Source organism: Engystomops pustulosus, chromosome 4, assembly GCF_040894005.1.
Source record: "Engystomops pustulosus chromosome 4, aEngPut4.maternal, whole genome shotgun sequence".
Taxonomy (NCBI): domain Eukaryota; kingdom Metazoa; phylum Chordata; class Amphibia; order Anura; family Leptodactylidae; genus Engystomops; species Engystomops pustulosus.
The window spans coordinates 112,014,062-112,032,066 of NC_092414.1; the positions used below are offsets into that span (position 1 = coordinate 112,014,062).

The following is an 18,005-nucleotide window of genomic DNA, read 5'->3' on the forward strand; positions in this document are numbered from 1 at the left end:
TACATATATATATATATATATATATATATATATATAAAATAGACTTATATATTATATTTATATGTAGATATATCGATAGATAGGATTATACTGAAAACAAATAACCAGGATGTAGTTTTTGACCACTATAAGGGTTTATCGTCGTCTGCATGACTAACCTGCATTAGCATGCACTGCCTATATCTCCAAATGCTATTGTAATTGTGAATTATTATCCTCCCAGGTGTGAAATGTATAAATTATGCAGTATCTAATCAAGGTGAAAAACTGTTGTTAATGAGGCAACTGCTATTATTTATAACATCCGCTGGAGATGTAATACAACTGTGTTTGAAACTTTTTTTCAGATACTTAGAATCTGTAAATGTAAAACACTGTTAACCTAATTCTGCTCCATCTGTTTATATAAACAATGCCTCTTTATATGAGGAAGAACTAAAGACAGAGAACACATTTCATTTAAGCTGTAAGCTCCACAAATCTATAGTTCTTCTCATGTATTCTTTAATCTTGTTGTTATAGGTTCATCTATGTTATATACAGTTGTATGATGTGAATGTGACATTTAGCACATCATATATCTATTTAATTCAGGGGTCTGTAACATGTTAAAATATAGAAAATATGTATAATACTGAATATATTTAAGAATAAAGCAACTAATGACACTAGAATTGCAAAACCTTGTAGCAAGGTTCTGTCAGTTAATCTCCTGTCTTTCCTGTGTAAGCATCTTCTTGAACCGGTACCTGCCTAAAGAAATGGTCCTAGCTTGCAAGTGTTCTCTAAATATTCTTCTCTGTACTGTTTATCAGTTTCTTGATCTCAAACTAGCTTTAGTTACCTGACTGTGCTTCCTGCCCTAACCTTTGCCTGTATATATGGAATCTAAAGTTTTGCTGCCTGCTCTGTTCTATCACTCGTTTAGCAAATTGCCTGCTCTGACCATGAGTTGTCCACTGACTGCACCTACACATCTTGCTATAGTGCAACAGTAATGGTGACTGCAGCCACAGTGCCACGATAATAAAAACATAATAATAAAAAGTAGTGACCACCACAACACTTAAAGCCACTCACAGTATTATGACAAAGACAATATTTCCTTCTCTAAAACCCAAAATGTCTTTAATCAATTAACCAACAGTTACCATGATATGACCAGTCAACTATAGACCAGTCACTGGAAATTACCTACACCTCTATAAGTATCCACTGCAGGGCAAATTAGAAAACAAAAACCAAAAAAAAATTATTTTGTATAATTTTTAGGACTGGTTGAACTAGAGCAACAGGAAATACTCCTACTACTTTCATTCTGTACTTTTGAAACATAAGCCCCACCGTATTAGTAATGAAACATTCTTTCTTGGTCAGTTCTTATAAAGTTTGGAGAGCCATGAACCATAATTATTTCTTACATTTAGGGCACACAGACGTAATAACAGGGAAGCATAGAGCTCAGCCAGCAACTCTTAAGTGTGCCTTTCTAAAGGGTTTCCAAAAGATAGTTATTAACAGCATGAATATTTCTTAAAATGAAGAAACTTTTTTTTAAATATCCAATATACCATAGGAAACAGGAAGAATGTTACACTGTATCTTAGGCCTGACTCTTACACTGTGCCAATTTCTACACTTGTCACTAAAACTTTGGAAACAGTTTTAAGTAGGTCATAAAATAAAGCTGCATATGTTTTACATGTCATTATCCTTGTTGTTGTGCTTTCCAGATAACAATTTACACCCGCATTTGTGAAGTTGTTAAACTGCAAATTAAACTTTAAAGTATTACATGATCAGCTACTTAAAGTACAGTGAAACCTAGTAAAGGTACAGCACTCAAACTTTTCTACTCATAACTAGGAGATTCTTAGTTTTTGAGAGTTACATTAAATGTCTTACCCTTTAAGGTTTGCCTGTAACATATAGTCACTAAACATCATTTGAAAAAAACTAAGAAAAATATTGCTATTGGGATAAATTATACATGGCAAGATGTAACTGAGGTTGCGAATCCAACAGAATTTGCTGTACTAATGAGAATATAATTTTCTGTTTTCTATGAGGTAGATTATTGTCATGGAGAAATTTACATTCCAGTCACCTTTCCTATCGATGCATATGCATATGAACATGACAATTTAGCAACCTGACGGAGCTAGAGTCTATTTTAGAGAACAGCAATGACTAACACCATGGAACAATGGAGCAACAGGGAACAGTTCTGCAACCACCATTCTGATTGCCAACATATCTATCCGGTCATTAGCCTATTAGTAAATTATTAAAACATATTTCCCATATTTGTCTATTATGATTCTAGAATTTTTATTATCGGACTTATTTTTAGGAGATTTCAGGGAATTCAGCCTGCCTTATCATTTAGGAAATATGGGCATGTCCTGAAAATGACAAGAAAATGTTCTAACCCTTCTCTTAAAATATAATGGATAAACTAGTGTAATATCAATTGAAGGATAAAAAATAGCATTAAACTAGTTATTACAGCACATTGTAATGCTACAGATATCATTGCTTCATGAAAGACCTGAATTTCAGATGATAAAATAGTTAAATAGCCTTTTTAGCACTGATGCCGAACAGACTTTTTACAGTGTCCATTACTTTCCTCTCCGAAATACTTCATAAAGTCTAGTTTGATAAGTATCTATCATGCAAATACAATGTTTTGATAAAAAGAAAATAGAATGAATTTCTAAATTGAAGCAAGAATATTTCATTTAGATAGAAAAGTAATTTAATTATGTGACCGATTTTGCATATGCATAACGGCATACTTGCTTCAGAAGGAAAAGCTGATTGGATTTAATCTTCAAAATTGAGTGAAAATATAATTAGTATCACTATGGCTTGTCACTGAGACAATATATTACAAAAATTGGTACAAAATGAAACTCAGATTTACAGCTATATATATTTATTTTATGTAGTTACAGGTTAAATGGTGAACAAACAGTTTACAATAGGATCTGTATTGCTCAAAGGTATCTTTTATTATTCTTTATTTAGAGAGAGAGATGAGTAATCCAGCTACATCATAAAACCATTCCTGTATCTATTCCATAGTTTTCTTTTATTTATAAAGTTGTTTACTTATCCTACCAGGGTAGATGTAATAGTTAGCTTTGCACATTATTTGGCTCAAATCTACCAAAAGTTGCAGAACTTTGAACAAATGACTTCCACCCTTTTCATAAAAATTGTCCCACTTAAAATAAGAGCAAACATGGCATTGAATACATTTAACACAGCAAACCCTTAGGATAAATAAGAACAAAGAAAAAAATGAAAAGAAGAAGAAAAGAAGAAAACAACAACAAACAGACTTCTCTATGATAAATGACCTCCATTGACATGTAACACCACTGGCCATGGCTTCTCTCTATCCACTGGATTGTTCCTATTTGTTTTGAGTGTTTGGTTAAGAAACTCTGAAACCTGCAGTTTTCTTCGAGTTACCCCCAACTGGGATCCTTTAAAGGGAATGTATCACCAATTTTCTATTTTATTAAATAAAATGAGATTGCAAAACATTTCACTTGTGCGTAATACTTTCTTTTATTCCTTCCATATTCCGAGCTGATCCTGAGCCTTTTTCACAGCATTTAGTGATATGATTTATGGCTGTAGTAGACTCGAGCTAACACTGCGGTGTAAGGAGCGTGTTCTAGGCATGCTCTGTGCATGAGGGTGTAAAAAGTTGTGATGTTATCCATTATCAGTAGTTGACTCATTGGGGGGGGGGATTCATTAATTCTGTCTCAAACTCAACAGTCGGCATCTGAGATCCAATGACAGAAAGCATAGCCCTATGTATAAAAAGTAGCGCACGTCTGTAAGTAATTAATGCGCAGATGGAACTAATCAGTCGGGCGCCATAAAAAGGCCGACATAAATCAGTTGTGCGCCAAAATTGTACATGGGTTGTGCCTGTTTTTCTTTTGATTTCAGACCATTTTTTTCCCTGTAGTACACCAAAAGTTTATGGAGATGGCTAAGTTGGGCTAAACACCACCACGCCCCTTCCTTATAAATACCTACTCAATTTATGTAAAGAAAATATGATACCAAGGGGTAGCAAAATTCAATAATCTTTATTAAATGACTGAAAGCTTCCCGTAGGGATAAAATGGACAACACAAGAACAACAACAGACTAACACACAATGCACATAGCGCGGATGTACATAATTATCAATGGTATAATCTCTGAGAATTAGTATATGCGGTGAACAAAGACTATAATCAGTCAGAGACATTGTATAACTACAGCACCAAATTAATGCCCCAGTTGTCTTAGGAGTTAACAGGGGTTAAATAATGATGCTAATAGATCCAGAGAAACCACAAGTATAAAATATACAGGCCACCGTAATGTGGACGGACCTCGACACGTGTTTCGCCACCAAGGCTTCTTCTGGGGGAGTCTGGGGGGGTCTGTTCTGCACCAAAAATTATGCCTAAAAAAGCATGTGTCACATGCTCCATGTTAAAGGTGCACCAAAAAAAAGTGGTGCACTCTGTCAGAGCTGTGCAGGAAGTGCCAGATTCATGATGAATGTGTGCCAGAAATCCTGAATCTGTAGTATACACAGCCAAACTGCACATAGTGCAGTTTGCACTGTTCTTAGTAAATGTACCCTATTATGTTTGCACCTGGTAGGCACTGTACTAACACTGCATAAACTTTTGTAATTTATGGCTTTCTATCCATGTAGACTTAAGACAATATTAACATAGATATTCTTATAAAAATAATAAGGAATATAATAATTAGTAATTTTGAAATTTGTACATGCAAAGTGCAGAATTCCCAAGGCATGAGCTTCTCAACTATTATTCTATTGGTAACTCACGCCCAAAAATTGTATTGATTGTTCTTCACCAATGTTATCTTTTATTTACTATTAAACTAAATCTAAAATGAAATAAAGTATACAGGGAATCAATTATGATGGTAAATCAGAGAAAACTAGGATCTCATTCCGGCATCTGTTTACAGCAGCAGAAATGAGTGTTAAATCATTCTCTGAGTAATTGATGACAATGATCTGTCAGAAGGTTCATGAACCAAAATATCCATAGACTGAAATAGTAAAACTGAGATTTAATGGCCGGTAAGCCTAAATTGATTTACATGACTGATATTTAGCCACCCCAGTCCAATATTCATTAAACTTATCATTGCTGTTGCTAACTATTTAAACTCTGTGAACAACTTGAAGGTCACACAATTCCTAATTAAACAAAGGCCTTAATGTTCAAGCTTAAGGAATTGCTGTAAAAAGAGTTTTAAAGCATGACATTTGCAAGATGTCTTTGGAATACAAGATGGACCTCTTATTACCACCGATAATTGTTTTCTTTGTGTCTTGTCTGGAAAGCTTTCCTTAAACACCCTGCAAGGATGGCAAAACAATTACCATCATTCTTTAAATAAGAGCTTTAAGAAGGCAACACCTCATTAACAGTGCAAATAAAAATGAATGCTAAAAGTCTCCTCAAGCTTCATAAAAAGTCTCATTTATGTACATGACTTAAGTGACTGACAAAGGCAGTCTACTTTCCCAGCCTATTTAATGATGAAGGAATCACCATTTTAAAAATCCCCACTTGCTAATTCACAGTGGCTCAAAAGAGATATTTAGTCATCTATTCATAGTTGTGAGAAAAAACACTAAGATGTATCTTCTCATTGTTTATTTCCATACAATCGACTTTCCTGTGATTTTTTTTTCCATTTAAATGGATTTGAAAACATCCTTTTATCCTTACTAGCTACACCAGACATGCAGAAAATTATAATCTTCACAACAAGAAAAGGATAATCACTCACTGGCTGATGCACGGCTTTGAAAAATGGAGAAATCAGAAGGCCAAATTGCACAGTGAAAAGCAGTTGCTGCCTAATAATTTTGCTATAGTAGATTGTCAAACAAAGGCTAATAGATAACTACAGTAACACTGAGATAAAACATAAAAGAATTTGCCATGCTAGTTGCAATAAAAATATAGCAGCTCCCTCATTCACTGAAAGCTTTTAAGTCATTTCATGGCAATATGCTTTGCAAAAATGATATTTCTTCCATGAAATCATTTGTATTAAAAATATTTCAATTTTATTTTAGATTTATTGTAAATGTTCCTTCTCAAAAGACATTTACCAGATAAAAGCTTGCCACATCTGACAGGGTCACAGAACGGAGTAGTCTGTGAAAATGGAACAACACAATACACTCAGCTGATAATGTAAAAATAAGAAGTAAGAAAAAAATATAGCTGTGTATTGTACTGAAGTCTAAAGTCTATATACTTTAGCTGTATAGAGGTAAACTCAATCTATATCCACCAAACCTGGCAAAGAAACTCCTTTAAGTACAACTTGAACTAAGGACCGTGAAATTTTCTGCAGCAGTAAGTTGCGAAACACATTGATACAAGCTTGTTTGTCAGGTTAGGTGAACGAATAACAAGTTCAGCTCATTAATACACTAGACTCATAAGACACTGTCGGTAAGGTACTTAGAAAAATAAAAGCATAGTAAGGCAAACAAAGATGTTGACTAAATACATTGGCCTGATGAAGCACTCAGTATTGGCATGAAATGGAAAATATATAATTATTCCTGGAAACCTGAATCTCCTTATTGAGCAGTGTGGGAAAAAGTTTCAATGTTATAAAATTAAACTTTACAAGACGCATAAGCTTTTTCAATCTCTTGCTAGATCCACGAAACACTAACTTTAGCATCTGGGGGGAAAACCATAAATAATAATTTAGAGATTTTCAGTATACCAGCCTCAAGTTTTTTTTTTTAAATCTGTATTTAAATTTTGTAATGGAAATGGAAAGAACTTGGTGGTCAAGTTATAATTATAAAGATAACTAGTATTTTTGTGGATATTGTATATAAAACATTTATAGTATTACTAAAAAAAAAGAAATTACAACCTAATGTAATAACAAAGCTGGTCTTCAAAAGGTATTACAATTTGGAGTTGATAACCTTTTCTGGATGAAAATTCTGGAAAATTCACTGCAAGGCAGAACCTAGTAATGATCAGAGATTTTTCGAAGCACCCAAGTTACTGCAGGTCTCAGAATCAGCATGATAACTGTTAATGTTTATGATAATAGAATTAGAAAATTCCTGAACTCGTGTGGCTTATTTAGGATGGCTAAAACACAAACACCAAACATCAACTGACCTCCGTCTGATTTATGATCTCCCCCCCACACACTCAAAATTGTCATGAAAGCTCAATAAAATCCCTAAAATTCTTGTGTATATTAGATCCTCTTTATTAATTAGGTACCTCTTCATTATTTAGGTACATTCAATGAAAAGGCAAAGGATAAAAAAAACACTGGTCTTTATATATGACCTCCAGAGAGTCAACCATTAACTCCCCTGTATGCCAACATGTCTTCGAGTTGAAGGTTAAGCCATTGCATAGCTTATGCTTGTGTGAAAGTGGACCATTAAACTGGACAATGGTCTCAATCTCACCAGAAATCTACAACAGAACAGCTGAAGAAGATAATCATGAGGTGTGGCAATTGCCAAGTCAAAATCCAGACCTCGATCCAACTGAAGAACAGGACCTTAACAAATGGCCACAGACTTCAGTGAACCGAAGCAATGGGTAAAGATAAGTGAGCCCAAATTCTTCCCCAATGATGAAATATTCGAATGTGTTGTATCTGTAGCTGTATACATAAAATCATAAGAGGGTGTAATGACTTTGTAAAGACTGTAAGTCTCAATGCAGTTTTGACCTTTAAAGCATTACAATATTGTATAAGCTCCATGTGATGATGGTATAATTAACTGTAAGGTTTGCACCTAGAAATAACCTTGAAGGTACATCATGGTAATCCTATTTCTGGACAAGGAACAAAACTTATCACTACTGCAGTTCACTATAATGGAAGCTATTTCAGATCCTCTCTGGCAGCTTAAGAACTTTGGAAAATTCAAATTATTCCAGCAGATACAAAGAAATTAATTTGAGTTATATCTATAAAAGTCTTGTTCCAGAAAATTTATCAGTGCTGTACAGAGCATGGTAAGTCTACCAAATTAAACAAGATCAGCACTGAAAAGGGCAGCTGTCTCTGCTGGAGTACATGAAAATCAAAGATGCTTTTCAGGGTTAGTAAAGCAATGAATCACTACTGCTTTGGTTCCTCTCAAACATGTTGTATCAGTGTCATACGACACCATTACTCAGTTAATCTCTCAACTGTTATCCAATTAATGGCACTGTCCTACTTTTATTCTTTGTATAAAATAAACTAGGATGGCACCATTTCTGTAAATTACATATGTTATTTGACATGATCTGATGGGATATATGAAAAAGTATGTGATTCAGAAATGTTCTCTATTTTCAGATTTATGTTCATCAATATATTTCTAAGTTTTGAATTTATTTGCACAGATTTAAATACATTGAACTTTAAATTCCCATATTCATATACAGGAGTTGGAAGCATATACATAAGCTGTCAACTTTTTATGTAAAATATAGCTGTTTCACAAGAAAAAAGGATATAATAATATATACCGACATAACCCTAACACTTGTGCATTAAAAAGTCACTAGTTTAATACAGTTCCCATTGTTGTTAGAGAGAATAGTTTCACATATTCCAATAGGAGCAGTGAGCTTCAAGTTATGCTTCTTACAATCCATGAACATTCATTTTAAGGGCTCAATCAGAAATATTTTTTTCCCCTGGTATGTCAGCCATGATTTACTGACCCACTATATTCTGTGGTGGACATGTATCATTATTTATGCTAGTCAAATTGACTCATTTTTGCGCTTTTGTCGTTTTTGTGACTTTCTTGCAACTTTTTACTCTGTTGTTTTTCAAGTACGCTTTGGCTGCCCCTTGTGCAGTGTGCCTTATGTATCATTGTCTCCCAGATGTTCCGTGCAACTTTTCACTTATGTATCACTTTTTTGGCTTATTTTTGCAACTTTTTAAGGTGCAAATCTGCACCTGGTCCAGGGAGGTGCAAAGGAAGGATTTTTTTTTTCAAGGACCCTATTTTATCATGTAAAGTAAAATTATTTTGCACACTTCAAATGTTTAAAATTTAGCACAGTAACAAGTTTTTTTTAGAATTCCGAAATTTTTGCATTTACATTTTTTTTTAATTTATTGGTTAATTCTATGGGTGAGGTCACACATAGCATTATAATTGAGCTTTAAATGCATTTTGGAACCAATCACAACAGCCGAGGAGTGGTGATTTGCCTTATTACATTGCTGTTAACATTTGCATTTACAAAACGCAATATAAACGTGACATTAACGCATGTGTTTACATTGCATTTACTATGCGTTTTATAAATGCAAATGTTAACAGTAATGTAATTAGGAAAATCAACTCTCCTCAGCTGTTGTAATGTGGTTGGTTTCAAAATGCAATGTGTGACCGCAGCCTTAACACCACGTGTGACCACAGCCTCATATGTCATCATCTACCTGGGGTGTGACTAGAGTGTTTAAAAATGCAGGACACAGCCTCAAATCCCAAATTAACAGTAGTGTCCGCTCCTGCATATAACCCCCTCACGTGGTTTGTGTCCATGTGGATTTGAGACATTTGCAACTGAACATGTATCACAAGTAAAAAGACAGGAACCTAAATAAGGCGCAAAAAAGAGCCGCCAAATGTCTCTAAAATTCACCACAGAGAGTCAAAACTATGATACATGTGTAAAAATATTACAGTCTGTCTTTTTTTCAGGTTTGTGGATCACTGCTGATAACACAAGCCTTTATGTCCTCTGAAAGGACTTCTTGCAAATTGTAAACCATCATTTTTTTTGCATACAAGAAAAAAACAATGGATGACAATATGGATGTGAATGGTAACACCTGTGTGAATAGGCCCTAAGGTAACACATTGTCCATTTGAAACTGCAAGTAATTGTTGCAGGACTATCAACATTTTAGTTATTATGAGTATGGTTAACATTTATTTTGCTATCTTAGTCCGCTTTTTAAAGTTTTTTTCCTGCCACAAAGGAGCACCCTGAAATTCTCTGTTATTCACCTGCACATAATGAAATGTGGTTCTTAGGGCACCATAAATACCTTTCTTGAATCTCAGTCATTAAGACCTTATAGGAACTTTTTACTGTACTTCTAGTGCTATTTTGGTTTAGAAGAAACTCTTGCTTTCTCTTAAGTTAAGGTCAGCATCAGCAGTCCAAAAATAAAAGCTAAAAATTATGTGCACATATTTGACAAAGAGAACAAGCAATCTGTTCACTATCACTATACAGAGAAAATGTATGTTAGGGGAGGCTGTAGAGATTATTTATGTTATATGGCCACACATTTATTGCATGTATAAAGGCCTTAGCCCTATGCAGTACTACAAATTAAAAATTCAAAAACTGCCTCTTTACCAAATTGAATATAGTACAAAAAAACCACAGAGAGTTACTTTGTCTATTATGTTTCTCTAGAGGGAAAAGGGAAAGGAGACAAAAGCCGAGCTTGTTATAATAATTGGTATGTAGGTAGGAAAAGAAATGGTTCTTTGTGCAAAAGATGAATGTGAGAGATAAAAAGAGAGGAAGAAATGACTGATTCAAATTCAGGTTTGTTTCTGCTCCAGTAGAGAAAAATGACAACATGCTAGTTTCCCTGAGAAAGGACATAATTGTTTCATCAAATCAACATGTGCATTTGCAAATCATATTTTGTTTTCTGCAACAAGCTATTTATAACAGAGACAAATGTTGAATTTGTTTGGGATTTTAAGACAATCCAGATTTGGTCTGAAGATTTAATTGCTTTGCATTTAACGGGTTCTGAAAAGATAAACACACCTCACAATAAAAAGCGAGAAATCTTTACATTTCTGCTCACTAGTTCTCTAATTTTATACAGTACTGCAATATTTGCTTAGTTAAAGAAAACTTTCACAAGTTAATGTTGTTCTCTCACTACCTTTTGCCCTCATGCGACATCCATCCCAAAACATTTATCAAGAACAGTCTCAAAATTGCTATTTTCTAGCTTAGGTGTGAATTGTTATAGGTTTGTAGAACACAGGGTCTGGACATGACAAAGCTATTTTCGTTCCTAGTCAGATCAAAATGGGCCATCAGGAAAAAAAAGTCATGTTCTTTCCGCTAAAAGTGGATGTTACCGTAGGTCAAGAGATATAAATCTTAGGATGTGGTAGAGCTTGGGATTGTGGTGTTCCTGATCACTGCAATTAACTATTGTTACACATGTATCCTTTGTTAAGAAGGAACTGTCTACGACCCAATTTCATTTTTAAATATTTTATGACTATAGGGACTGATAATCTTCCTGCCAATGAAACATTCTCATTCGTCACACATTATTCACGCCATTCTTCTCCATTTGCTGATATTGGTCACCTAATAATCTTCTGTACTAAAAAGCTCTTATGAGATCTCATTTGACTCTAAATCTTGAACCTATTTTATATTTTATGAGATAATAATAATCAGTTCCTTTATATCTCAAGTTACTTATGAGCAACAATGAGTACAGTAGATAAGTATTATATTTTACACTGTTTTTCTTTCCATGTAAAATGAATATAATGCTCAGATCTTACTTAAGATCTTAAAGTACTCGGGCTTAATCTTGTAAACTGTTTGACACCAATATTCATATTTTTTTTTTAAATAACATTAAATAAAAAGTTTACAAGTTATAAATTTTTTTTTATAGGTATATGTAATATATATTAAGAAAAATGCTTCCATTATTATTAGATTCTTGGGTTTGTGTGTGGGAGGGGTTAATGTACTTGTGGTAGATTAATGGTAGATTTGCAAAAAAACTAAAACAGCTTCTCATACAGTTATCAAGGCTTTCAGATCAATTTTAGCACTTTTCTGACTTTTCCTACAAATGGGGTGTGGCTTCTGAGAACGGGATATGGAAAACAGTCTGTGTGACAAAAGAAAAAAGGAGGGTGCACCACATTGTGGCGCACAGTTTTGACTGGCAGTACCCGACAGTCTTAAAGGGCATCTACCACCAGGATGAAGGACTGCATGCAACAACAACATTTTCTATTGGATCATATTATTGAGGGGCATAATTGTCTTATTTTATAATTTTAATGTGCAGATCTGCTGATCCATTTTTTATACATTATAATAAAAAAAGCAAAGACTCATTTGAGCAAGATTTTTTTTAAAAATATATCTGTACATTTTAATCTCTGCACTTACAACACAATATATTCTGGACATTGTACATGCAGTTACTTTTTTGTGCAAAAATGAAACCCTAAATGTTTTGCCACTTTTTTAAAATCTTGTTTCATTATTGGTCACAACTTAGATCTAATTTGTAGGGCAATAAACTGAGACAGATTTGGCGCAAACTTAGGCGCATATGAATCAGAAATGAGAAAATTCAAAAATACATTTACTAAGGCAAAACTAAATCCATCATAAATCACAAGTCATAATAAAAAACAAACCAGACGCAAAAATAGGCGAACCTGAGACACATTATAATTTATGTCTACCACAGTTTTGAACCTGGTGGTAGATGTCCTTTAAACTGCAACGGATGCATCATCACAATGATGAATCTGGGGTAGCATTAGATAAGTTTATAATAGTAATAATAAATAATAATTTTGTCAAACTCCCCCTCTTTATTTATGACTGAATCTAAATATTCCATATTCCATTATCACACAGATAAGATTGTTAAAGAACTGCAACCACTGTAACAGCCTGACAACCCATTACTCTGGGAAACTAGCCCATAAGGCTTTTGAAGTTACTTCTAGCATCATACATTTATTATTATTGCATGATCACCAATTCATTTGATATTGTTTATTTCTACTATGTCCCATCAGTTAGAATTTTTATTTTATTCCGTAGGAGAATCAAAATTTCATATCCGTTTCAAATAGAAAATCTGTTCAAAATCACACATTTTAATGCTTTCACAATTGTAACAGCATCCAAGGAAGTAGAACCATGGGAGTTTTACATTTGACTTTAGCTTTGGCAAGTATTGGATTATAAATAGAGACAAAAATCTGTGTATTTATCTTCATGATTGAATTGTCTTGTTTACTTTTTGTATCCTTGTTACAAATATATACTTTTGGTAGAGCTTTCTAAAAACTAAATTAGCTTTTAAAAATAATTCCTACTTGCAATGTGATATCCTCAGACAACCAATATTATAGCTCAATTCCTACAATTCTTCTTGTTCTCATGGTTACGGTGTGATCATTACAATAGATCATGCTTTTTTAACACATGTATTACTTTTTTATAGTGGCAACCCGAGACTCACAACATTTTTACTGCAAACTCAACCTTTTAGATGTTACAAATATACAACACCAATGTCAAATGAAATGAAAATTCTGTAATTTGAATATAAATCGACTTATACTACAGCAGAATTGAACTTTAAACATATAAATGTTTACTTGGAATAAAAAGGGTTGACTCAGAAACACAATCACTGTATTTATGCTCCATTAGGGTATATCAACATCATAAACATTGGCATAATTTTAAAAGGCACTGTTTTGGTGAGAACATCTCTTTCTTTACTCTATAACCTAGAAGCATACTGACTACAGACAAAGCTGTTGACTAGTGCTAAGCAGACCTGATGAAGGTCGACAGGACCTGAAGTAAAAAATTCAGTTTGGATCTGGAGCATGGGTGCACGTATCTACCCATGACGTTTCTCCCCAAAATAGTTTAGTCACCTATTTTTGTGGTGGGGCACCCTCGCCACATTGATTTAAATGCTGCTGACTGCTCTTCTAGAGGCATTTAAACAGATAACACCTGTGATCGGCACCAGCACCGATCGTGGATATTATTGGCCGTCGTTGAACCAAATCTGGACCGCACCTTAACTTCTGATATTAGTTTGGGTCCAGGGACTCTAACGTGCAAACTTAGGGTCCAATCAGCACTATTGTTGACTGTAGTCTAAAGACTAATGCGGGCTCTGTTATAATTTCATGGCTATGACTATGAATCAAGCTATGAATCGATTTGTTGCATTACCTTTTGAGACATTTATCATTGCAGTTGAGACAATAAGAGTAGTGCAGAAGAGTTTGCAGACAATGCAGACAACATGGTAATATATTCCCCTCTCTGACTCAATAAATGCTACCCAGAGAAAAAATGTAACGATGTTATTTAGGCTTGATGGCATAGGTAGAAATTTTTGATTAAAGAAAAGAACAACAGATTTGTGTTCTTTTTTAAACATACTGCACAGAAGGGGGAAATAAACTAAATACATGCTATTAAAAACAGAAAAACATAAGTTACAGCTTGTAGAAGGAATTGACAAAAAAACAAAACAAACAAAAAACATGGCCTAGGCATTAATTTGGAAAACAGGTACAGATATAAGGGTGCAGCATAATGTAGTAAGAATGTTAAGAAAGTAAACAAATAGGTGTCTTCACATTAAACTAGTCAGTAGAAAGGTATGTCCAAATCTTAGACAGTGTTATTATATCTGAATTTTGTTAAAAATAGTCACATCCTAAGCAATGTCTCCTTTGCTGCAAGTCATGCCCTTGCCGATTAGATGCTGTACGTGGGTGGTCAAAGTGAAAAAAATGTTTGAAGCATAATAACTGTAGCACTCTGCATGCGGTATAAGTTTTGCCAGAATCCTAGACCTGTTTATTACTGAGCTGATGTACCAATATGTCAAAATACCAAGCATATAAGACAGATCAGACAAACTTTCAAAACAATAGCTAAGTTTATATTTGAAGATGCAATAGAAAGGTGCCAAAAACAATGACTGGAGCATCTATAAACTAATATTAATGGTTGTTTAATGACTGGGATAACAAACTGATGATTAGAAATGAAAACGGAATAATCTTAAAAGGAATCTCTCCATCTTAGAAGTGTGAAATAGGTAAGTAATAGTAAACCAATTACTGCTTTGAAACCCCCATTTTGACCTCACCAGGAATATGCAAATCTTAGCTATAAATCTATGGGATATAGAGTTGATTTTGGCAGTTAAAACATTTATAATTTTAATATGTGAATTAGTTCTTCAGGAGAATATAATGAAATACAATACAATACAAATGTATAGAAACCTTGAATAAGTATCCGGGTTTATCACTGCATGCTGTTTTTTAATGTCCCCACATGAACCAAGAGTAAATAGGCTTAACATATAACCCATTGTTTTCATCCTTGTTATAGCCCCTTCTTTAGTTGAACTTGTTTTAACCTTTCTGTAAATGAATACCATGTGCATGGATGTTTCCTTTTGTTATTCTATCAGAGGGGGCAGTAGTGGATTATAGTATAGGCAATTTGAGTGGTAGCCCGGAGCCTATGTCTTCTAGGCAGTCCATAGCCCTCCAAACCATCTATCAAACGTTATACTAAGAAGGACCTTCACTAATTAAATCTTCATACATCTGTTCCTGCTCTCAATACACTTGTACAAAAGAGCCATTCAGGACCATTGAAGGTCCTGCAAGGTCCTGAAACATTTAAACAGATAGAAAGGATGTATCCTCCATTCCACACAAAGCTTGATTCTAGTACCATATGTAGGAAGTGAATTCCAGAATTGTAGGGGATAAAATATTCATATAGCCCAGGGCCCATGGCAGTCTTAATCTACCTTTAAAGGGGACATTAGAATTTGCAATGTAGCAAAAATGTCCTTCTGTCCAGTCTGTAGGTTCTAACGTATCCCTGACATCGGTGGACTGCGAAGTAGTTACTTTCACATAGTAGAGTGAAGTCAGTTTACAGAACAAGATGGCAAGCAGAGGCAACATGTTGCATAATAAGTACAATAGCCGTGCCACACCTTCCAACAACTTTTATCCTCCAGTGTTAGCATGCGGTAAATGGGGGGCATATGTCACCTAAATATCAGAATGAAAACCCTATTATACTACAATTCATCTGGTCTTATGTGGTAGACATGATATTTGTGGTAGAGGGGATTCCAATTAGTTTCTTACAAGGTAAAAATCATACACTTACGTTCGATCCCTATCTTTTTTTTTGGTTTATTTACCAGATCTTGCACTAAGTAGCATTGATCTACAGACTGGTCTGATGGTTTCTATGTTAATAATCTCTTATGAATTTCAACATTGAAGCGGTCGATTTGATTATTCCTATAAGATGAGCCTAAATATAGCAAACTCCTGATAAAAAGCCACATTACGACCATATAAGAATCTCTTTAAAATTGCTATTGATATTTTACTGTATCTCAATAAACCATCTCTATGCTTAGTCGTTTCAATGAGTCCCTTGATGTGCGTTCCGCACAGAATTTAATTTAAGCTACAAAACATAAATGAGAAGTAGCAAGGAAGGGATGCCACAAGTGCACATCCAGTCTTTAAGGAGAGTTTTGGTACCCTAAGGTATAACAAAAATCCACAGCAAATATTAATTTAACACTGAGTGCTTTCTGGGATGACATACTGTTATTTTGTGCACTGAGATTCTTGACATTATTCTATTCACTAGCAAGGGCATTTTGCATACATTTTGTTTAGATGCCACAGAGAACATGTTTGATTATCTCCAAGTTATTAGTTTTGCCCTCCTATTACCCCACATATTGTAAAAAAATAAATATTACAGCACATTACAATAATGGATCTAGTGTGAAATAATGAACCTTAAATTGCTTTTCATTGCTAATGGCAAGTGACTTAGCTCTTGAAAAATGGCAAGCCAAGACAATTGTTTATTATGTAATTGTGCACAAATAATAAAGCACATGCTACTATTGGTTTGTACTCTCAGGAGACAGCTCATGGCAGCAAAGCATTAAAAACTAACCATTATCAGAGCTATGAAATGGCAATTCAGTTGGCATTCACTTGGCCTCAGTCATAAGGACAAAATTGCAATATGAACTCTTGGCATATAACTGCTTATCCAGCTTGAGAATAGAAAACAAGATCTGCATTGCTGTCTCAGATGTAACATTTTACAGCAACAAAGAGGAGAAGGAATAAAACAAACACAAGATAAAAAATGGGGGCTTAACTGAAGTGTAGACATTTGAATATACAGCATATGGCCAAGGCAGTCCTTAATATGGTATATTTTACTAAATTACTGGAAAAAGATCATTAAAATAAACAGTCTTTTTTTTTGTTACAGTCGTGATTGATACATTCATGCTGAGGCTACAATGGGTTTGACAGTTTTCTGGCAACCCTAAACCAATTAGTTGAAAGTAATTGATTTTGGCTAAGGGTCTGCATAGATAATAATTGATTACTGATAAGAAATTTTGTTTAGCTTTTCAAAGGGAATGTGTCATTGAAAAAATGTTTTTTGTATCTTTTTTCACTATCTGTTTTACAAAAAGTTGGAAATCTTGCAGAAAACTAATCACTTACCCTCACAACAGGCTGACACTTCCTGTTCTGTACATAGAAGTTCCCAGAATTCCTTTTGCTTTTATCAATGTAGGATTACAATCATAGGTAATCACCAAGATCAGGATAACACAATTTACAATAGTTGATGTAACCTTACAATAGTTGATGTAACCTCAAATTAAAATTCAAAGAAGCTTCATTGGAAGGACCAATTTTATACTGTTCCCTTATAAATAATGACTTGACCCTTACACAAGCTCTTTTACCTTTGTGTTACCCCCATCATCCTCACAGAATTTAAGCTCTTGCAAGCAGGGCCCTCACTCCTATTGTTTCATATGAATGTTTGTACCATTAATGTAATATTATATTTGTATATGTCCCCTATGATTTGTAAAGTGCTACGGAATTTGATGCCGCTATATAAATAAAGATTATTATTATTATTATTATTATTATTAATATACAAGTTAGCATTGCAATAGCATTTATAATATATTGGATTGTGGGGAATAAGGGGGGTTGCAGGGTCAAGGGGAACAGGATGAAGGGGGACATT

General features: G+C 34.2%; 1 protein-coding gene across 2 annotated transcripts in view; it reads right to left on the reverse strand.

The window, feature by feature from the left end:
- The window catches only part of TAFA5 (TAFA chemokine like family member 5), a 346,749-nt gene that overhangs the window by 181,756 nt on the left and 146,988 nt on the right, over positions 1-18,005 (reverse strand). The gene's annotated exons all lie outside the window — the stretch shown is intronic.